The 25,055-nt window shown below is 40.5% G+C and overlaps 1 protein-coding gene and 1 long non-coding RNA gene across 18 annotated transcripts in view; one reads left to right on the top strand and one right to left on the bottom strand.

Annotated features, from left to right (window-relative positions):
* The window catches only part of CELF4 (CUGBP Elav-like family member 4), a 1,140,249-nt gene that overhangs the window by 369,536 nt on the left and 745,658 nt on the right, over positions 1-25,055 (top strand). The gene's annotated exons all lie outside the window — the stretch shown is intronic.
* Positions 1-25,055, bottom strand: part of LOC130293815 (uncharacterized) — a 56,313-nt gene that overhangs the window by 31,185 nt on the left and 73 nt on the right. The window contains exon 2 of the long non-coding RNA XR_008848304.1: positions 23,742-23,912. This is a non-coding gene — a long non-coding RNA (uncharacterized LOC130293815). The remainder of the gene's footprint in view (positions 1-23,741; positions 23,913-25,055) is intronic.

The following is a 25,055-nucleotide window of genomic DNA, read 5'->3' as shown; positions in this document are numbered from 1 at the left end:
GTCAGACCCCCACCGATCAGGAGGATATGTCAGACCCCCAAAGATCAGGAGGATATGTCAGAACCTCACCACTCAGGAGAATATGTCAAACCCCCACCGATAAGGAGGATATGTCAAACCCCCACCGATAAGGAGGATATGTCAAACCCCCACCGATCAGGAGAATATGTCAAACCCCCACCGATAAGGAGGATATGTCAAACCCCCACCGATAAGGAGGATATGTCAAACCCCCACCGATCAGGAGAATATGTCAAACCCCCACCGATAAGGAGGATATGTCAAACCCCCACCGATAAGGAGGATATGTCAAACCCCCACCGATAAGGAGGATATGTCAAACCCCCACCGATCAGGAGAATATGTCAAACCCCCACCGATAAGGAGGATATGTCAAACCCCCACCGATAAGGAGGATAGGCTAGCAATGAAAAATCTAGAAAAAAATCCTTTAGCGTCTATTCACATGTACAGTATTCTGTGCATATTTGATGCATTTTATTCCCAATGGCTTCTGCCTGCCCTGCCTTGGCTAATAGATCTCTCCTAAGTTCCACAAGAGTTAAGAGAACTTGTCAGGGACCGCAACCGATGGCTGGTGCATCGGGCAGCATGAAAGTGATGACAGGTTCCCTTTCAAACTTCTCCGCCACCTGCACATAACTGCAGCCAAGAAACCAAATACCCCCCTGCTTAAAAAAAAAAAAAAGAAAAACTACATTAAAAATGCGCAGGTGATTAACAAAGTCGAAATTGATATTAGTAGAAATAATCACAATAAAAGAACAGTGATAATTCCGTTCGCTGTAGGAGACTTAAGGAATCATCAGTCAAAACAATTATTTCTTATAAAACAGCTGTCAGTCAGCGGCAGGCTTCACCCAAGGGAGCGGTAAAGAGCAAACAAACAAATAAGACGATAATTGCCGCTTCTCCATTTACTGCGGCTGGTGCTTTTACCAAAAGCAATGAACGGTTTAAGGCATCTTCAGAGAATGTGTGCTTGCCTAGGGGGCAGTAGTGAGTCAACACATATTTTGACACCCCCAAAAGATAGGTCAATGTTCCCCAACCTTTGGCTCTCCAGCTGTTGCAAAACTACAACTCCCATCATGCCCTGACAGCATTCGGCTGTCAGGGCATGATGGGAGTTGTATTTTTGCAACAGCTGGAGAGCCAAAGGTTGGGGATCCCTCAATGGAAAAGCTCCCAATGGAAGTAGAGCCAATTGAAGGGAGCTGTCCAGGACCTGTGGTGCTGAATCTCAGAGGAGACCCTCAGGGAGGACATTACTTGTCACTCAGAGCAGTGGTCACTGTGACACACCGGGATGCTATGACATTTACTCTGACATACGGTAGAAGGATCTGAATCTCTAAACTGATGTTTCTTTTTGTAAAAGCCCAAAGTTCTAAGAGGAATAAGGGAAAAAGGAAATAAGAAAAGGCAAAGAAAAGCTAGAACATAAATGTTATTACAGAGAAGAAATAATTTCCAGTAACTAAATTTACTATTTATTCTATGTCCTCCAACAAGAATAGATCGATAGATAGATATGCGATAGATAGATATGTGATAGATAGATAGATAGATAGATAGATATGAGATAGATAGATAGATATACAGCAACAGAAGAATGCAGCAGCACACTGCCAGCACAAGGATATAGGTGAAACATGAATATGCAGTTAAAACATGGAGAGCTATACAGCTATGGTGTAATAGATGCAAATGTGAAGCTATGAAATAGTGAGGCACTAAGCTCGCAAATTTGTCTCCGCCGGCGGTCAAATAGCTTGGACCGTCCCACCGCGATAAGGTGGCCTCATTGGGACGGACCCTACACTGTGAATATGCCTCTGTGTGAACAGTTCAGTAAGCATGGCAGGATCTGGAACATCCAAGACACCTTATATACACACCTGATAGAGGTGGGTGGGGTGCAAGGCCAACATGGAGGTAGCCACTCCCCCGTATGTGCAATACAGACAAAGAATAAGTCAGCCAGCACTTTAGTTGATACCAAACTATTATATGGACCTGGCCTACAGGTGCACGCTACTAGGCTAGATATACAGCAACAGAAGAATGCAGCAGCACACTGCCAGCACAAGGATATAGGTGCAACATGAATATGCAGTTAAAACATGGAGAGCTATACAGCTATGGTGTAATAGATGCAAATGTGAAGCTATGAAATAGTGAGGCACTAAGCTCGCAAATTTGTCTCCGCCGGCGGTCAAATAGCTTGGACCGTCCCACCGCGATAAGGTGGCCTCATTGGGACGGACCCTACACTGTGAATATGCCTCTGTGTGAACAGTTCAGTAAGCATGGCAGGGTCTGGAACATCCTAGACACCTTATATACACACCTGCCTGTATTGCACATACGGGGGAGTGGCTACCTCCATGTTGGCCTTGCACCCCACCCACCTCTATCAGGTGTGTATATAAGGTGTCTTGGATGTTCCAGACCCTGCCATGCTTACTGAACTGTTCACACAGAGGCATATTCACAGTGTAGGGTCCGTCCCAATGAGGCCACCTTATCGCGGTGGGACGGTCCAAGCTATTTGACCGCCGGCGGAGACAAATTTGCGAGCTTAGTGCCTCACTATTTCATAGCTTCACATTTGCATCTATTACACCATAGCTGTATAGCTCTCCATGTTTTAACTGCATATTCATGTTGCACCTATATCCTTGTGCTGGCAGTGTGCTGCTGCATTCTTCTGTTGCTGTATATCTAGCCTAGTAGCGTGCACCTGTAGGCCAGGTCCATATAATAGTTTGGTATCAACTAAAGTGCTGGCTGACTTATTCTTTGTCTAGATAGATAGATAGATATGAGATAGATAGATAAATAGATAGATAGATAGATAGATATTAGATAGATAGAGAGATAGATAGAACCAAAGAATAAGTTGGCCAGCACTATTGATTACAAACTATTATATAGACCTGGCTTACAGGTGCAGGCTGCTGGGCTAAATATACAGCAACAGGAGAATACAGCAGCACACTGCTAGCACAAAGATATAGATAAAACATGAGTATATAGATAAAACATGAAAAGCTATACAGCTGTAGTGCAACAAATGAAAATATGAAATTATTAAATTATGAAACAGTGAGGTACTTAGCTTGAAATTTGGCGGCCAAATAGCTTGGACCGCCCCACCACGGTAAGGTGATCTCATTGGGACTGTGTGAACAGATCAGCAGGCATTGCAGGATCTGAAACATCCAAATCACATTATATACACCTGATAGAGGTGGGTGGGGTGCAAGAGCCAACATGGAGGTAACCACTCCCCCATATGTGTAATACAACCAAAGAATAAGTTGGCCAGCACTATTGATTCCAAACCTGTAAGCCAGGTCCATATAATAGTTTGGAATCAATAGTGCTGGCCAACTTATTCTTTGGTTGTATTACACGTACGGGGGAGTGGCTACCTCCATGTTGGCTCTTGCACCCCACCCACCTCTATCAGGTGTATACAAGGTGCCTTGGATGTTTCAGATCCTGCAATGCCTGCTGAACTGTTCACACAGAGGCATATTCACAGTGTAGGGTCCGTCCCAATGAGGTCACCTTACCGTGGTGGGACGGTCCAAGCTATTTGGCCTCAAAATTTGCAAGCTAAGTACCTCACTGTTTCATAATTTCATAATTTCATATTTTCATTTGTTGCACTACAGCTGTATAGCTTTTCATGTTTTATCTATATACTCATGTTTTATCTATATCTTTGTGCTAGCAGTGTGCTGCTGTATTCTCCTGTTGCTAGATAGATAGATATGAGATAGATAGATAGATATGAGATAGATAGGATAGATAGATAGATAGATAGATATGCGATAGATAGATAAATAGATAGATATTAGATAGATAGATATGAGATAGATAGATAGACAGATAGATATGAGATAGATAGATGAGATAGATATGAGATAGATAGATAGATAGATAGATAGATAAATAAATAGATAGATAGATAGATAGATAGATAGATAGATATTAGATAGATAGACAGATAGATATGAGATAGATAGATGAGATAGATATGAGATAGATAGATAGATAGATAGATAAATAAATAGATAGATAGATAGATATTAGATAGATAGATAGACAGATAGATATGAGATAAATATGAGATAGATAGATATGAGATAGATAGATATGAGATAGATAGATGTGAGATAGATAGATCTATAGATAGATATGAGATAGATAGATAGTTAGATATGAGATAGATAGATGTGAGATAGATAGATAGATAGATAGATAGATAGATAGGAGATAGATAGATAGATATGAGATAGATAGATATGAGATAGATAGATATTAGATAGATAGATAGATATGAGATAAATATGAGATAGATAGATATGAGATAGATAGTTATGAGATAGATAGATGTGAGATAGATAGATAGATAGATATGAGATAGATAGATAGATATGAGATAGATAGATAGATGAATAGATAGATATATATTAGATAGATAGATGTGAGATAGATAGATAGATAGATAGATAGATAGATAGATAGATAAATATGAGATAGATAGATATGAGATAGATAGATGTGAGTTAGATAGATAGATAGATAGATAGATGTGAGATAGATAGATAGATAGATAGATATGAGATAGATAGATACGAGATAGATAGATAGATAGATATGAGATAGATAGATAGATGTGAGATAGATAGATATATTTGTTATTAATTGATTTCAAAATTATTATTATTATTATTATTATTATTATTATCATCATCATCATCCTCATTGCTGTATATTCCTATATTTGACTTTCATCTGCTTCATTCTCCCATATACCACAGTTAAGGTTCAGTGAACTATTAACAAATATCAGTAAAGCTCCTCCCGGTTCCAGGACTGTTCATTTTAAGTCTAGATTAATATGTCAAGCTGTACACCCTGCAGCAAAATATGAAGTCAGGTAGTTTACCATCTGCTTATATGGGATCCACCTGGATCAGAGAAGAAATGACGAGTCAGCATTTCATTCATCTGCATACTGATGTTTTAAATGAATGTAAAGTCAGTATTTAGTGATGGAGCAGATGGCGGACACACGAGATAGGACCGGAGCTGGGGAACACCCAGCGGAAAATACACGGTCACATAGATATCAGTGTGAGAGGTCCAGACCATCTGCACATATGTCCTATACTCACAGGGCACAGGGAAGTCTATGGGTACCCCAGATTCTCACTGTGGCTCGTGCTGATTGTTATCCTTCTGTTAAGGATTGCACCGGCCACGAGCACTTTTCCCCTGCTGTCGGCGGGGCTGGGATGTCCAGACCTTCCCGCTACGTTACTTGACTTTGCACCTTTGCTGCCTGCCTTGACCTTCTGCTACGTTTGACTTCGCTCCTGCCTTATCCTTCGGTACCTCGCCTTGCCCAGCTATCTGTGTGGTCGAGCCATGTCGGGGGTAGTGACCTGAGTGTCGCATGCCGCAGCAAGCCCATCTTGCCTTGCGGCGGACTCTGGTGAAGACCAGCGGCACCTTAGACTCCGCTCCCCGATATGGTTCGAGCCCTCAGCCACACAGGTTAGAGGATCCACATCTAGCCCCATAACACCTTCTTTGTTAACTTGTAAACCTCCTGGATATATGATCTGTCAGTATATAAATATAAAGATATATAAAATCGATGGATGTGTATATGTATGTTTCAGCATAACTTCCAAACTGCTGGAGATATTTTGGTTAAAGGAGATGTCCAGCAGTAAGAAATGTATAGCGTATCTGCAGGATAGGGGATAAGTGCCTGATTGCGGGGGGTCCTAGATCTCTGGTAGGGGGCCCTGGCTCTGCTAGATCGTATTTCAAACCCAGCACGTCAGCTGGTCTCAAAACACGTCCCCTCCATTCATCCCTATGAAAGAGGCGGAGACACGCAAACAGTGTGTACCAGAAGTCCGTGCAAGTCTATGCAGAGATTGGCCAGAAGTTTTAAACATTCTACCACTGGACCAACATCATGGTTAAGTATGATTTCATTGTCCCGCAGGCAGGTGCAGAGAAGATTTATTGCGGGCTGAGAGAAGGGTAAGAGGAGGATAGAAATCAACTGCAGGGATAGTATGGCAGTGAGGAATGTAGGGAGGACGAGCTGCCTATCACTGCTGCGGCTTCAGGATACTGGGAAAGCTGGGTGGCACGCATTGCGTGTGCCACTCAGCTTCCCCATTCTCCTGAAGGTTTTTTTTCCTACGTTTAGGTAGGAAGACCGGACACTGGTCATTGAAGGAGGAAGGCCCTAGCACGACTTGTGATACTAGCTTTGATACGAGCTTATGACTGGTGATACTAGCTTTGACACGAGCTTATGACTGGTGATACTAGCTTTGATACGAGGTTACGACTGGTGATACTAGCTTTGATATGAGCTTACGACTTGTGATACTAGCTTTGATACGAGGTTATGACTGGTGATACTAGCTTTGATACGAGGTTACGACTGGTGATACTAGCTTTGATATGAGCTTACGACTTGTGATACTAGCTTTGATACGAGGTTACGACTGGTGATACTAGCTTTGATACGAGGTTACGACTGGTGATACTAGCTTTGATATGAGCTTACGACTTGTGATACTAGCTTTGATACGAGGTTACGACTGGTGATACTAGCTTTGATACGAGGTTACGACTGGTGATACTAGCTTTGATACGAGGTTACGACTTGTGATACTAGCTTTGATACGAGGTTACGACTTGTGATACTAGCTTTGATACGAGGTTACGACTTGTGATACTAACTTTGATACGAGCTTACGACTTGGCACAAAAAGTCTCAAATATGCACTAAACATAGGATGCTGTGCCCATCTGGAGGCCTTTGCATGCAAAATGGCTGCCACGTTCTCCAGGCAGAACTGAATTACATTGCTAGGAAGGAGAGTCAGGGGCTGAGAGACACGGTAAGAGTATACATTTGTCTAGCATTCAGGAAGAAAAGGGCACATTTCCATAAATCTTAAAGGTCACTGGGAAAATGAGTTCAAATCATTGACTATCTATATTGTTTCTGTTTTCATTTGATGGCTCGTTCTGAGGGTTTTAATGCCAGATAAAAGCTTGTGATTCCATAACATCATTATTACCCGGGACGGGGATTAATTAAATTAGAATTAACCCTTGCCGGGTGGTGGTACCTTCATCTGTTTGTCAGCTTTGCTTCTGTACAGTTCTGAATCTTGGTAGATACGTTGCCCACAAAAAAACAATGCTATATTATTGTTTCTTATAACTCTGCTTTAAGCTATTCCTCTGTTATTACTCCTGGCAATGTACAAATAAATTGACATGGGGCGTGTTTCTACGCAGTCTGACCAATCATCACTGACTAGTGAGTAGGGACAAGAGAGGAGAGAATCAATTTGTCACAAATTTTACAAATAAAGTCTCTTTTGTGGGAATTAGAATTGTGTTAGATTTACCTGAGCTGAATCGTATTAGGGAGCAGGGACTCCTGTCAAAGGCCAGAGTAAATTGCTCCAAACACTGAGCAGCCAAGCATACACTGTGCTCTTATTGGCTCTGTCGGGCACAGGGCATCAACTTCAGCAAGTGTGTCAGGCCACTTAGTAATAGGTGTTCAATATATATATATATATATATATATATATATATATATATATATATATATATATATATTTTATATATATATATATATATATATATATATATATATTTATATCTTTACATTGTTGCTTACTTCATTGACTGCTTCATGTACTCTAGGAATGTTAACTGAGCAGCAAAGCATACAATGTCCAGCTATGCACCTCCAGGAGCAGAGACTCTTGTTTTGATAGGTGTCCCCGCTCCTTTACAAATTCAAATCAAATCTAGTGGCCAATCTGAGTGAATGTTACAGGCACTCTGGGAATGTTGACTAAGCATCAATACATAGAGTGTACAGCTTGGCACCTTTAGGAGCAGGAACTCGTGTTTTGATATGTGTCCCCACTCCTGTACAAGTTCAAATTGGCTATTGGATCCAATTCAAGTCCAATAAGCAATTTAAGGGAATCCTCCAGGCATTCAGGGAATGTTAAATGAGCAGTTATACAGTGTATAACTTGGCACTTTTAGGAGCAGGGACTCCTGTTTTGATAGGTGTCCCCACTCCTGTACGAGTTCAAATTGGCTATTGGATCCAATTGGAACCAAGTCTACTCTGCACTTTTCATGGAGTACTTGCCTGTATGTTACATTTCCCTATGCATAAAAGCATGTCCCCGTCTGCACTGCACCTTGCACAACAGGATTGCTCTATATGCCCGACTGCACACCAGTGCATGCAGCATCATTGCCTGGGTAAGGGATGTATTGTGGTGCACATAGTCCCTTGAGATCATAGTACTGGGTGCACCATAGATAGCAGCATGTTCCCAAATGCACTGCAGCACTATGAACAATAGTGTTCTCCAACCCGCGGTGCTCCAGCTGTTGCAAAATTACAACATTCATCATGCCCTGACAACCAAAGGGCAACTACAGCTGTTTCTAAACTACAACTCCTATCATGAGATGAGATTATTTGGTTGTCAGGGCATGATGAGAGTTGTAGTCTTGCAACCAGTGGAGAGCCACAGGTTGGGTTGCAATACAGCATGCTTAATAGAGGTTTGCACTGCACTATGTTTATTACAGGATTGGACAGCACTGTATGTGGTAGTGGATTGGACAGCACTACAGTATGTTCATAGGCATGATGAAAGAATAAAAGTGCTGCAGCACTTATCCCCATTTATGTATGTTTATAGCAGATTGCAGTGCACCAGATTGCATTTGCCCAAAGATTGTATTGCACAATATATAAGAGCATGTTCCTGACTGCATTGAATTGTGTACATAGTTGTCTGCAAGATCATATTGTAATAGAAACATCTGCATGTCCCTTATTGGATGGTGCTGCACATACAGTAAATAGATATAGCAGCATATCCCTGACTACATTGTGCTGCACATACAGTATACAGCACCATAGGCGTGCGCAGCCCATTGCATTAAGGTGTGCACCCTAAAGCACAAACTCACACCACGTGCGTGTATATCACACACACACACACAAATACTCTCTTGCTTGCATGCACACATACATAAACAGACATGCACTCATATAGGTCCCCACACATAAGGTTGGCAGTACAGTTCCCCCACATTAGGTTGGCAGCATAGTTCCCCCACATTAGGTTGGCAGTATAGTTCCCCCTACATTAGGTTGGCAGTATAGTTCCCCCACATTAGGTGCAGTACAGCTCTCCCACATTAGGTGCAGTACAGTTCCCCCACCTTAGGTGCAGTACAGTTCCCCCATATTAAGTGCAGTATAGTTCCCCCACATTAGGTGCAGTATAGTTCCCCCACATTAGGTGCAGTATAGTTCCTCCACATTAGGTGCAGTATAGTTCCCCCACATTAGGTGCAGTATAGTTACCCCACATTAGGTGCCGTACAGTTCCCACACATTAGGTGCAGTATAGTTCCCCCACATTAGGTGCAGTACAGTTCCCCCACATTAGGTGCAGTACAGTTCCCCCACATTAGGTTCAGTACAGTTCCCCCACATTAGGTGCGGTACAGTTCCCCCACATTAGGTGCAGTACAGGTCCCCCACTTTAGGTGCAGTACAGTTCCCCCACATTAGGTGCAGTATAATTCCCCACATTAGGTGCAGTACATTAGGTGCAGTTTAGTTCCCCACATTAGGTGCAGTATAGTTCCCCACATTAGGTGCAGTATAGTTCCCCCACAAACATATAGCCTTCAGCCACATGCAGTGTATGGCTGAGGCTGTATGCCTGTGTACTGCCCCACTTCAGTGTTCTGACCACCGCTCCTAGCAGTAGGTCCCAGGACTGGAGGAGTGGTGGTCGGAGCACTGAAGAGGACGTGCTGCCAGCTGGTGCTGGTGACTTACCATGCCGGCCGGCGTACATCCTCCTCGTCGTTGCCCCACTCCTCCGTTACTATGGGCGCACTGAATACTACAGAGCCATGTTATACATATAACTGCATGTGACTGCAATAAGTGAGCATTGTTTACAATTGTATTATATTATCGCTGTGTTCTGCACTCTATACAGTTGTATCTAAGAGCATGTCTGACAATGAACAGCACAACAATATAACTGCATGTTCCTGCCTGCCCTGCACTCTGCTTGTAATATAAGAGTGCATGAAGATTGCACCCTAGTATACAGCATGCTCCTGACTGCTCTGCACTCTGCTTGTAATATAAGAGTGCATGAAGATTGCACCCTAGTATACAGCATGCTCCTGACTGCTCTGCACTCTGCTTGTAATATAAGAGTGCATGAAGATTGCACCCTAGTATACAGCATGCTCCTGACTGCTCTGCACTCTGCTTGTAATATAAGAGTGCATGAAGATTGCACCCTAGTATACAGCATGCTCCTGACTGCTCTGCACTCTGCTTGTAATATAAGAGTGCATGAAGATTGCACCCTAGTATACAGCATGCTCCTGACTGCTCTGCACTCTGCTTGTAATATAAGAGTGCATGAAGATTGTACCCTAGTATACAGCATGCTCCTGACTGCTCTGCACTCTGCTTGTAATATAAGAGTGCATGAAGATTGCACCCTAGTATACAGCATGCTCCTGACTGCTCTGCACTCTGCTTGTAATATAAGAGTGCATGAAGATTGCACCCTAGTATACAGCATGCTCCTGACTGCTCCGCATTCTGTCTATATTATAGTAGTGCTTGAGGATTCCTCTGGTCCATACAGAGCATAACATGGCAGCATCTTCCCCTGTACTCTAGACAGGCTTGAGGACTGCACTTTATCACTATACATACAACTAAGTGCAAAGTGCAAAACACTTTAGCGGTATGTGTAATATATATATATATATATATATATATATATATATATATATATATATATATATATATCCCTGCACGGTATAGAAATGAATAAGTAATGCACTGTACTTTGCCTGTGTAGTACACATATTGGGGAATACAATGTATTATATATAACAGCATGACTCCATGTTGTTACGCAGCATGTCTCTGACTGCTCTGTACTCCATGCATGCAATAGAAGTGCCAGAGGATTGTACTGCATCATACAGAATATCAGCATGTCCCTGACTCCACCTGTACAGTAGACAAGTTGGGGAATTCAATGCATCATATATAACAGCATGACTGCACACTACTGCCTGTACTGCCTGCGACTTACACTGCATCATATATCAGCATAACTGCATGTTATTACTCTGCACGTCTCTGACTGCTCTGCACTCTATGCATGCAATAGACATGCCAGAGGATTGCGCTGCATTATACAGAACAGAAATACCAGAGGATTGCGCTGTATCATACAGTATATTATCATGTCCCTGACTCCCTGTACAGTAGAATAATAATGCTGTTTATATAGCGCCAACAGATTCCGCAGCATTTATACCAGAAGGTACCACTGCACCATGTACTGTATATGATCATGTACCGCACTGTACTCTAAACAGTAGAAGTGCCTGAGGATTATGCTGCACTGTATATGATCATATTATCATGTTCATGACTGCTCTGTATTCTGAGGGTTACACTGCATTATATATATATATATATATATATATATATATATATATATATATATATATATCATGTTCATGACTACTCTGTATTCTGAGGGTTACACTGCATTATATATATATATATATATCATGTTCATGACTGCACTTCACCGCAGACCATTGATGGCCCCTGACTTCTATGAGAATAGTGTGTGGATGCATTCTATCTAGAAGGTCCTGAACACTGCACTGCATTACACATATCAGCATGTCGCTGTCCGCATAGCAAAAGGGCCTTAAAATTGTACTGCGCCATATACTGTACTGTACAGTATAGCCGGATATAATGCTTAGTACTGCAATTCACTATAAGTAACTGCATGACTCTACTGCACTGCACTCTGTGCCTGATGACTGCATTAGACATGATAGCATGTACCCCTATAGAGAATACTTGCCTGCACTATACATTGTATATGCAACAATTGCATGTCCTGGATTTGTATAATAGAACTGCATAAATTCTGTGTACACTGCCTGTCCTCTGCACAGTATGACCACCTGCCTGCATTACACTGGATGCAACTGCATGTCCTGGTCTATACTGCATGAACAAGGAATGCACTAAACTACCATACATCAGCATGTCCCTAGGCAGTATATATACTTCTCAAAAAAATTAAGGGAACACTTAAACAACACAATGTAACTCCAAGTCAATCACACTTCTGTGAAATCACTCTGTCCACTCAGGAAGCAACACTGATTGACAATCAATTTCACATGCTGTTGTGCAAATGGAACAGACAACAGGTGGAAATTATAGGCAATTAGCAAGACATCCCCAATAAAGGAGTGGTTCTGCAGATGGTGACCACAGACCACTTCCCAGTTCCTATGCTTCCTGGCTGATGTTTTGGTCACTTTTTAATGCTGGCGGTGCTTTCACTCTAGTGGTAAGGACATTACATTCAAGTTGGATCAGCCTGTATTGTGGTTTTCCACTTTCATTTTGAGTGTGACTCCATATCCAGACCTCCATGGGTTGATAAATTTGATTCCCATTGATAATTTTTGAGTGATTTTGTTGTCAGCCCATTCAACTATGTAATGACGAAAGTATTTCATATGATTAGTTCAATCATTCAGATCTAGGATGTGTTATCTTAGTGTTCCCTTTATTTTTTTGAGCAGTGTATGTATATACTAGAAAGAAAACGTCCAGCATCCAGGTTGGAGTAAAAACAGGGTTTTCTTTATTGGATGAGTCGCAAACACACGATAAAACAGCTGACACGTTTCACGCTTGAAATGCGTCAGAGGTTTTATTGTGTGTTTGCGACTCATCTAATAAAGAAAACACTGTATTAACTCTAACCAGGATGCTGGACGTTTTCTTCCTAGTATCTCTTTGCAGTGAAGCCGAGACCGGCAGGTCCGAGCAGAGGTGTGGAAGTTGAGCTGGGTGAGCTGTCATTATTGCTTTATTCCATATAGTAGATACAATGTATTTTGTATCTGTATCAAGTCTTTGCTGTTGATAGAGCGTACATACAATAATACATATATATATATATATATATATATATATATATATATATATATATAGTCAGCTCTAATTCTTAAAACTAGTCGCGAGAAGCAGGGGCCATATTCGAATTTGCGATATTTCTCAAATATATTGACGATTATTCGTCCTATATTCGCGAAATTCACATATTCGCTATGTTCATTCACTTTTTTTCCATTTTCACATGGAAAATGTGCTCAAAAATTTGCACGTGAAAAAACAAACAAAAAAAAGAATATTCGGCATTATCAATATATAGCACTGTATTATAAATATTCGCGAAATTGCGAATGCCGATATTTGCGATAAAAATTTGCATTATGAATATTCATGCTCAACACTACTTTGGATTGATATGACCAAGGGGTATTAATAGAGATGTAATATGCATTAACCCATGATCACTGCAATAATAGACCAATACACCAACCCCTGGCTCTCTAGGACTCTAGGATAGTTTCAGAGAGCTGTATGTTGAAGATTGCTGCTTTACAAAAATAAACTATAGACAACTATAATGCTTCCCCGAGAATTGTGCTGTAAAATACATGGCGGTAAACTGCATAGAAACACTATGAAAGGATTTACAATGCATTGGATATAAGTGTATTGTCTATATAAAAGCTCTCACTGGATCCTGTAGTTTATTACTTGTAACATGGGCCAAATGAATTGCTCAAAGAGGTACTCCGGTGGAAAACTTATTTTTTATTTTTTTTTATCAACTGGAGCCAGAAAGTTGAACAGATTTGTAATTTACTTCTATTAAAAAATCTTTATCCTTCCAGTACCTATTAGCAGCTGTATGCTACAGAGGAAATGCTTTTCTTTTTGGATTTCTCTTCTGTCATGATCACAGTGCTCTCTGCTGACCTCTGCTGTCCATTTTAGGAACTGTCCAGAGTAGCATGTGTTTGCTATGGGGATTTTCTCCTGCTCTGGACAGTTCCTAGAATGAACAGCAGAGGTCAGCAGAGAGCACTGTGGTCTTGACAGAAGATCTTTGCTTTTTGAATTTCTTTTTTGTCTTGTCCACAGTGCTCTCTGCAGACACCTCTGTCCGTGTCAAGAACTGTTCAGGGCAACTTAGGTTTGATATGGGGATTTTCTCCTTCTCTGGACAGTTCCTGATATGGGCATCAGGTATCAGTGAGCACTGTGGACAAGACATAAAATTCGAAAAGAAAAGAATTTCCTCTGTAGCATACAGTTGCTAAAAAGTGCTGGAAGGATAAAGATTTTTTTTTAATAGAAGTAATTTACAAATCCGTTTAACTTTCTGGCACCAGTTGTTGATTTAAAAAAAAAAAAATAATAAAATATTAATAAAATGTTTTCCACCAGAGTACCCCCTTTAAAGGGGTTATCAGGAAAAAAACTTTTTTTTACATACCAACTGGCTCCAGAAAGTTAAACAGATTTGTAAATTACTTCTATAAAAAAAAATCTTAATCCTTTCAGTACTTATGAGCTTCTGAAGATACGGTTGTTCTTTTCTGTCTAAGTCCTCTCTGATGACAAGTGTCTAAACTGGGCGGTTCCCGAGACACTTGTCAACAGAGAACACTTAGACAGAAAAAAACAACCTTAACTTCAGAAGCTCATAAGTAATGAAAAGATTAAGATTTTTTAATAGAAGTAATTTACAAATCTGTTTAACTTTCTGGAGCCAGTTTATATATAAAAAAATAATTTTCCTGGAATACCCCTTTAAGGCAGTGTTTCCAAACTAGGGTTCCTACAGCTGTTGCAAAACTAAAACTCCCAGCCTTCGGCTGTCCAGGCATGCTGGGAGTTGTAGTTTTGCAACTGCTGGAGGCACCCTTGTTGGAAAACACTGGTGTAAGGAGTGGAAGCAACATTATGAGAAACATTAGGCAAATAGAAGCAATTAGGTACCCTTAAGCCCCCCTTAATTATTTGCGCAAAATTCTGCGCCATTTTTTTATTTTTATTTTTACAGTCTTTCTGGTGGTGGTTTGTGTCTGATTTAGGCATTTGCGCACGCAACATAATAAAATTAGCTTACTTTTTGAAAAGGATGTGCAATAGGGAACTTCCTACGCAACCTAAAGAATGAAACTATACTTGCGCAATTAGTTTTTTTTGCGAGAAAAAAAATAGTAATAATAATTTAAGCAGGTGACAAATGCAATGAATCTATTTACACACACACACACACACTCACTAAGCCATGACTCCTCTATGAGTAAAAATGACAAAAATCGCAAAAACGAATACAAAAAAATAAAATTGTGCATAATAATCATCAATAGGATACACTACCTTCCAGGAAAAAAAAAAAGCGTCAAAACATGTCCAAAAAACAATGTTAAATGCCATACCCACCTCTAAGGCCTCGTTCACATGTCGGAATTTCCACAGCGAAAACATCTGCTATAGAAATTCCGATTCCAGCCTCCGCAGAAAAAAAACTGACATGTGAATACTTCGAAATTCGCTCGGAAATGAATTGGTACTAGCACCGGCACCTATCCGGACATTCCGCCATGTTGACATAGCCTTAGTCTTCAACAGATAAAGCTAGAGATCCCCTTACCATTCTGCAAATTTAGCTCAAGGGGTACTCCACCCCTAGACATCCTATCCACTAACTACCGGGGATCTCTGGGCCGGAAACCACTGCGTTCTGAACATTTATGTTAATGACGCCAGGTTTGGGCAGCCACGGTAGTGATGTCACGCCACACACCTCCATTCATGTATACGGGAGGGGGTGCGATGACTGTGGGCACTTGTCATGCCACCTCCCATAGACATGAATGGAGAGGGAGTGGTGTGACGTCACGACCACAGCCACCGAGCCCAGAGTCTTGGGGCGGAGTACCCCTTTAAGGTTTCCGATTTTTTTCCTGCTACAAATTTAATACAACAAACAGGCTGCAATTCCCATCACTACCACTTGGTAGTGACACATACAGACAAATAAAACAAACATCTCTCAACAGAGTAATGTAAAAAAAAATATGTGTGTGTTTTGTTTTGCATGTTTTTTAAAGATGGTCATTTTTGGTTTCTTATAATAGCTTTAAGGGGTACTCCGTTGGAAAACTTTTTTTTTTAAATCAACTGGTGCCAGAAAGTTAAACAGATTTTTAAATTATAAACCGCATGAGGAGGAGAGAGCACACCATACATGCTAAACATGCAAATATACGATACCGCTGGTAATCACCGGCAGCGTCCGGACCCGATGTATTGTATATGCAGCACCTGCGGGGTGCACACACTAGATAAAGTATTAAACAATACAATAAGAAAAGGTAGCGTGCACTCACCGCGGGTAGACTGCTGCAAGCACGAGGTCCGAGCGCCCCTTACCGTCTCCGTCCATGCCGTAGTGATCCCGGACCTCGGGATTGCAGCAGTCTACCTGCAGTGAGTGCATGCTACCTTTTCTTATTGTATTGTTAGATTTTTAAATTACTTTGATTAAAAAAATGTAAATCCTTCCTGCTTTTGACAGTTCCTAGAATGGACAGCAGAGGTCAGCAGAGAGCGCTGTGGTCGTGACAGAAGAGAATTCCAAAAAGAAGAAAAGCATTTCCTCTGTAGTATACAGCCACTAATAAGTACTGGAAGGATTAAGATTTTTTTTTATAGAAGTAATTAAAAAATCTGTATAACTTTCTGGCACCAGTTGATTTAAAAAAAATGTTTTCAACCGGAGTACCCCTTTAAGTAGACGTAGGGTATCATTCAGGCAATGCAGCTAAAGCCCCTTCTCATAGATGTTCTCTATTTGAGGAGAGATGCAGTGTAAAGCATGGGAGGTTATATCTGTGCCTTCAAGGAGCAGCAGTAAAAACCCTGACTGACAAGTACAAATCTTTAAGAGGTAGACATAGGTTTTCTGACTACCACTGCAGGCTCGATGTGATAACACAATTGAGAAATGACACCAATGCTATTGGCTAGAAATGACAGTGGAGAATGTATGACAATGGAATGGTATAAGAAAAGAGAGAACACCAGTCACTTCATTACATCCGTTCTAGACTTACTGTATCACCGGCCCCATGAAGGGCAGATTTTGGGGTGGAATCAGGACATACAAGGGTGGATGGAGCAGTTTGGCAACTGGGCCAAGTAGTTGAGGAGACGAAGCTTCACTATACAACCTAGATGGATGTTGGGTTTCCTCACAGAACATAACTCCTTGATATTTTAAAAGGTTGCGTTGGTGGAACATCTTGGGTTATGATGGTGAAGGTATGCTAGTCCTAACACAATGGCCCAGATAGCTGCTGCTCCCCAGTAAGACATAGGCCAATGAGTACATATGGTGGCTACTCTCCATTAGGACTTTTAGACATTCCATGTTCCCTAGAAGGCATCAATGCACTCTCCTTAGCACAAAACTCTTTGGAAATAGATTTTGTCAGGGTCTCACAAGTCAAATTATATATCCAAGTACTCATGGAGCTTCTAAGGGTTCAAAAAGTGAGTAAACCGACCACGTATACTCATCATTATGATTGTAGACCGACCACGTATACTCATCATTATGATTGTAGACCGACCACGTATACTCATTATTATGATTGTAGACCGACCACGTATACTCATTAATGATTGTAGACCGACCAGGTATACTCATCATTTATGATTGTCCACCTTTGTGTCCTTCCACTCCAATCTTCTATAACTTCATTGGGTCAATTGTGCTACCAATTTGGCCCTAATTATAAATCTGTAAGACTTCTTTTTGATATACTTTGTATACTTAGGCATACATATCATAGCGATCGACCACTTCATGACAGCCGCATGGCCTTTTTAAATCAACTGGTGCCAGAAAGTTAAACAGATTTGTAAATGACTTCTATTTAAAAATTGTAATCCTTTCAGTAGTTATCAGCTGCTGTATAACACAGAAGAAGTTTTTTTCTTTTTAAACTTCTTTTCTGTCTGACCACAGTGCTCTCTGCTGACACCTCTGTTCCTATCAGGAACTGTCCAGAGCAGGAGAGGTTTGCGGACAGTTCCTGATATAGACAGAGGTGTCAGCAGAGAACATTGTGGTCAGACAGAAAAAAACATGTAAAAAGAAAATAACTTCATGTGGAGCATACAGCAGTTGATAAGTACTGGAAGGGTTAAGATTCTTTAAATAGAAGTAGTTTACAAATCTGTTTAATGTTCTGGCACCAGTTCATTTAAAAAAATATATGTTTTTCACCAGAGTAAAGCTTTAACATGGTTGACATTACCCAGCTCTATTGTAGAAGCACCTTTGCTATTGGGCCCTCTTTCCTCTTTGTATGTCCTGGAGGGGCCCTCTTTTCTCTTTGTATGTCCTGGTTTTCCTATTTCTACAAATATTTACATCACAAAGTGAACCAGATAAATCTGATAGTTGTGTACAACTCCTGTATCATGACCATGAATCATGAACCAAAGCCGTGTTCTCTCTTCCCTTAAATATACAGTATACATGTTTGTACACGACCCCTATAACTTGCCTGTGGAATGTATTGCACTATATAACCGCTTGCCAGAATGCAGAGATAACCTTTGCCTATGGATAACCCTGCATCCCCTGCATACGGAATGCATGGCACGATAACAGTGTTACATTTGCAGTCCATGGAATGTATTTACGTGGAATGCATTGAACCGGAAAACATCTGCCTGGAAATTGGATGCATAATTGCACTGTATACGATTGCCTATTGAATGCCATGCACTTTATATAATTGCCTGCATCCTAAATGAATTGCAAACAATAGTTGCCTGCACTCCGAACTGGAAAAATAAACCTGCCTGAATATTAAATGCATGGAACGACGTCAAACCGCCTGCAGACTGAATGCATTGCACTATAATATCTGCATGTGTCCTGCATTGTGTGCCGCATCCTGATAGATGATGTACTGCACGGTACATGACTGCATGCTACGGAATGACTAATGTATACAGTAACTGAACGCATATGGCCATGTTTCCAAACAGGGGTGCCTCCAGCTGTTGAAGAACTACAACTCCCAGCATGCCTGCACAGATGACAGCTGGTCATGTGATCAGTAATTTGATTCTTCAAATCTTTCAGTGCTTTATGGTCATAACAGAATGTCACTAGATGACCAACTAGATCCCCTCCTAATAGCTTTTAGACCCCGGCCCGCCCCCCAGTTTAAAGGGGTACTCCGGTGGAAAACATTTTTTTTTAAATCAACTGGTGCCAGAATGTTAAACAGATTTGTAAATGACTTCTATTAAAAAATCTTAATCCTTCCAGTACTTTTTTAGGGGCTAAATGCTTTTCTTTTTGGATTTCTCTGATGTCATGCCCACAGTGCTCTCTGCTGACCTCTGCTGTCCATTTTAGGAACTTAGAACCTAGTCACAGCCGCTTGTTTTGCTGACACATGTGCCTGTCCTCACACCACCCATAGGCTGACGGCACGACAGAACTCTGCTGACCTCTGCTGTCCATTTTAGGAACTGTCCAGAGCAGGAGAAAATCCCCATAGCAAACATATGCTGCTCTGGACAGTTCCTAAAATGGACAGCAGAGGTCAGCAGAGAGCACTGTGGGCATGACATCAGAGAAATCCAAAAAGAAAAGCATTTAGCCCCTAAAAAGTACTGGCAGGATTAAGATTTTTTAATAGAAGTAATTTACAAATCTGTTTAACTTTCTGGCACCAAAAAGAAAATAATTTCCTCTGTAGTATACAGCCCCTAAAAAGTACTGGAAGGATTGAGATTTTTTTAATAGAAGTAATTAACAAATCTGTGTCACCAATTGATAAAAAAAAAAAAAAAAAAAAAAAGTTTTCCACGGGAGTACCCCTTTAACCCTTCCAGTACTTTTTAGCAGCTGTATGCTACAGAGGAAATTCTTTTTTTTTAATTTCTTTTTTTTTTGTCTTGTCCACAGTGCTCTCTGTTGACACCTGATGTCCGTATCAGGAACTGTCTGGAGCAGGAGAAAATCCCCATTGCAAACCTATGCTGCTCTGGACAGTTTCTGACACGGACAGAGGTGTCAGCAGAGAGCACTGTGGACAAGACAAAAATGAAATTCAAAATGAAAAGAATTTCCTCTGTAGCATACAGCTGCTAAAAAGTACTGGAAGGGTAAATATTTTTTTATAGAAGTCATTTACAAATCTGTTTAATTTTCTGGCACCAGTTGATTTGAGTACCCCTTTAATTTGCTTTCTCTGTGACAGTGTTTAACTCCCAGAGTGCCTCCAGCTGTTGCAAAACTACAACTCCCAACATGCCCGGACAGCCGTTGGCTGTCCGGGCATGCTGGGAGTTGTAGTTTTGAAACAGTTGGAGGCACGCTGGTTGGGAAAGACTGGCACACGGAATGCACTGTCCTTATTGTGACTGATTTATGATGTATAGCACAGCACACGACCGCATGCTACTATATACAGTAAGTGAATGCATATGGAATGCACTGTCCTTATTATGACTGAATGAATAACACGGCATGCATTGCACTATATACATAGACCTGCCTGCATGAATGATGGTTTGCACTGTTATTACTGTTCGGGCATGATATAGACTGCTCCGGAATGGATTGCACAATAAACCTGCCTGTGTAATGAATGTGCGATCACACCGAACATAATTGCATACATAGGGATTGCATAGCTAAAGAGAGGAAAGCGTGTATCGAAAGAGCTGTCAGGATTGCTTAGAACCTAGTCACAGCCACTTGTTCCGCTGACACATGTGCCTGTCCTCACACCACCCATAGGCTGACGGCGCGACAGAACTTCCATTTCCTGGGAGAAATCGGGATAATAGGGTTATCGCGTAGAGACGTGTGCGTCTGTACTAATACACAGTCCCAATACTCGGGGGACATTTATCATTGTTTGCTTTGGTAAGCGAGTTCTGTAGTCATTTTTTGTTTGCTTTACTTTTCCTTAGGTGCTACATATTTATCATACTATCACAGGGGGTTGATAAATTCGCTCACGTATGGGGGTTCTGTACTCCAGGTCCCATCTGGAGTAGACTTGCGACTTTTTGAAGGGGGCTTGCGACTTTTTTTTTGCCTACGTGTCACTTTCGCACATCATAAATACCTGACCACTGCAAAGTGAAAACAGAAATTTGCTTAGGTAAGGCTGTTTGTAACTTTTTGCTAACCCACAAAAGTCACACAAAAAAGTGCTTAGGTGCATGTGTGACTTTTTTGTGCGACTTGTGTAACAAAACAAAAAAATTCTAAATACCGTAAAAAATGTCCCCCCATATCAGTGCTCTACCAATATGCTATAACAATACTGTACCGATACTCATTACTGATACTCTAAACTAACACTCTTTGGCAATACTCTACTCAACTCTATACCAATACTCAACCTATATTCTATACCATTACTCTACCAATACTCAACCAAAGTTCTATACTATTACTCTACCAATACTCAACCAATATTCTATACCAATACTCTACCAATACTCAACCAATATTCTATACTATTACTCTACCAATACTCAACCAATATTCTATACCATTACTCTACCAATACTAAACCAATATTCTATACCAATACTCTACACATACTCAACCAATATTCTATACCATTACTCTACCAATACTCAACCAATATGCTATACTATTACTCTACCAATACTCAACTAATATTCTATACCAATACTCTACTCAACTCTATTCGAATACTCAACCAATATTCTATACCATTACTCTACCAATACTCAACCAATATTCTATACCAATACTCTACCAATACTCAACTAATATTCTATACCAATACTCTACCAATACTCAACCAATATTCTATACTATTACTCTACCAATACTCAACCAATATTCTATACCAACACTCTACCAATACTCAACCAATATTCTATACCAATACTCTACCAATACTCAACTAATATTCTATACCAATACTCTACCAATACTCAACCAATATTCTATACTATTACTCTACCAATACTCAACCAATATTCTATACCAATACTCTACCAATACTCAACCAATATTCTATACCAATACTTTACCAATACTCAACCAATATTCTATACTATTACTCTACCAATACTCAACCAATATTCTATACCAATACTCAACCAATATTCTATACCAATACTCTACCAATACTCAACCAATATTCTATACTATTACTCTACCAATACTCAACTAATATTCTATACCAATACTCTACTCATCTCTATACCAATACTCAACCAATTTTCTATACCATTACTCTACCAATACTCAACAAATATTCTATACTATTACTCTACCAATACTCAACTAATATTCTATACCAATTCTCTACTCAACTCTATACCAATACTCAACCAATATTATATACCAATACTCTACCAATACTCAACCAATATTCTATACCAATACTCTACCAATACTCAACTAATATTCTATACCAATACTCTACCAATACTCTATGCCGAAACTCTATGCCAATACTCTATGACAATACACTACAATACTCTATGCCAATACCCTATGCCAATACTCTATGCCAATACTCTCCCAATATTCTATACTGATACTCCATACCAATACTTTACCAATACTTCAAACCGATATTTTACCAATACTCTATGCCAATACTCTACCAATACTCATCTATACTAATACTCTAATCTAATGCAAGGCTCCCTGCCACCAACCCATAGTAGACACTATCTTCTCCACCGTCGTCCAGAGTAAGCTATGGGTTGATCTCTGCATTACACCATACTTTTACTAAGTACCACTAAGGCCAAGTTCACACTGCCATTGTGTTCTCACCCATTCTGGGTACATTAATCGCAAAAGCCGAACGGACCTAGAATGGGTCAGAGCAAAACTGACAATGCCGGGTCCTGAAAGATCCCATTAACTTGAATAGGGTCCATCGGGTGTCTGACATTTTACAGGAGTTGAGTGGAGAAAAAAATAGGACATGAAGTATTTTTTTTGTTCACTCAACTCCTGTCATGACCAGCAGCACTCTCTTTACTGGTGAACAATGGCCAAGTAAACAAGCCCTTACTCATTCCATTTAATACTAAGGGTGTGATACTAAAAAGTGTTATCTAAAATTAAAAAACAGAACAAATTTTTTTTTCAAAAACAGCTTCACATCTCTATTCCTGGGCTTTTATTGTGTATGTTTTTATAAATTTGCCTGTTAAAATTTGCTGGTGCTCCCTGTGGTCACACCCTAATTATCAGACAGTTGGGAAATGCTCAAACTGTTCTGAATGCTGGAGCCAGCGCTGGGACCTCGTGACGTCATAGCCCTGACCCCTCATGACATCACGCCCCCTCAATGCCAGTCTATGGGATGGGGCGTGACAGCCCTCATGCCCCCTCCCATAGCTTGCATTGAGGCGGTGGGGTGTGACGTCATGAGGGGGTGGGGCTATGACATCACGAGCTTCCGCCGCCGGCTCCAGCATTCGGAGCAGTTTGTTCCAAACTCTGAGCAGCGTAGTATGCCTTTAAGTACAGAGGAATTTCAGGATATAGCCGTACAAAGAGCAAGTTCTATTTTTAGATAACCTGCATAGACTTATAGCATACCTGTCATTTCAGGTGACTTTCCAGAGTGCACTGTCCTGAGGAGCAGTACTATTACTTCCCATTATATAGCTTGAACATGGATTTCTGCTCTGCAGGCTTCATCTAAAGTTTGCAATTCTCCCAGAGCTGGTGGGCAGAGCTCCCTCCTCCATAAACTTGTATTATTTGTGCCTATTTAAAGTAAAAAGTAAATATATATTTACCAAAAATTCTGTCAGTCTGTAGGCATCAATATGGAGAACTTAGGGACCCTTCTGAATACTTCATCATTCATAGTATAGCTTAGGAGGTCTAGGAAAAACTGCGTTTTGGTCACTGTTAAACCTCAGTATAAAGACTTGGATACCAGCTATGTAGGAAAGCATTTCAGGGGGAGGAGGGTGAACTACCCCATTACGGTGCCCCTTCTATAAAAGGGAAGGATATAGACTTGATTCTGCAATGCGATATATGAATCTTCCGAAGTCTGAGGCTTCATAACTACATAATATAGTCTCCCTTCTCTTATTCCCTATATGCTGACATACTGTATGGGGGCATGGGACAGATTTTAAAGATGTATATACTGTATATATATATATATATATATATATATATATATATATATGCATTACTTTAGCTTTAAACATAAGTCTATAAAGTGAGAAGCAGTGTTCAGCTTTGTGCCTGTACATCGGGCTGATTTGCATTGATGGTAGAATGTGTTGGGATGTATTAAGCTGCCTGTGCATGGACTTTATTGCGGTATAAATAACTACCCTGTGAATTGCATTGTATATCACAGTTTATCTCAGGAGTGAATTGCAATGTATTTATCTGCATGTATCTAAATTGCATTCGGAGGCCTTAAATTTGCCTGTAAGTGCACCGCATTGCATTAGATGTAGCTCTGTATATTGCTCTATTCAGCTGCTTGTCTACACCGGGGGATGCGGACTACATATGATTATTTACTGTTACTAACTTTTTAGCAATTACTATGCGGTTTGCTCGATGACATCATTGTAAGTCAAACTATTGTATCATATTAGAAAGCGTAGCGGACCGCAGAAGATTGCTCTATTGTCTAGGTATAGAACAACAAGTGTGTATATATATATATATATATATATACAGGGGGGACATAGACAACAGGCTGATTTCTATACAGAGGTAGAAGTCAGAAACAGGGGGGGGGGGGGGGGCTCTGCCTTGTAGAAACTTCCAGCATTAATCTCTCTTTTACAGATGCTAAGGCTTCATGTATGTGAAGCTATTGATATATATATATATATATATGTATTTATATATATATATATATATATATATATATAT

The sequence above is a fragment of the Hyla sarda genome, chromosome 1 (assembly GCF_029499605.1).
Source record: "Hyla sarda isolate aHylSar1 chromosome 1, aHylSar1.hap1, whole genome shotgun sequence".
Lineage (NCBI taxonomy): Eukaryota > Metazoa > Chordata > Amphibia > Anura > Hylidae > Hyla > Hyla sarda.
Note: the sequence above shows the minus strand (reverse complement) of the source record. Positions and strands in the feature narration are given on the sequence as shown.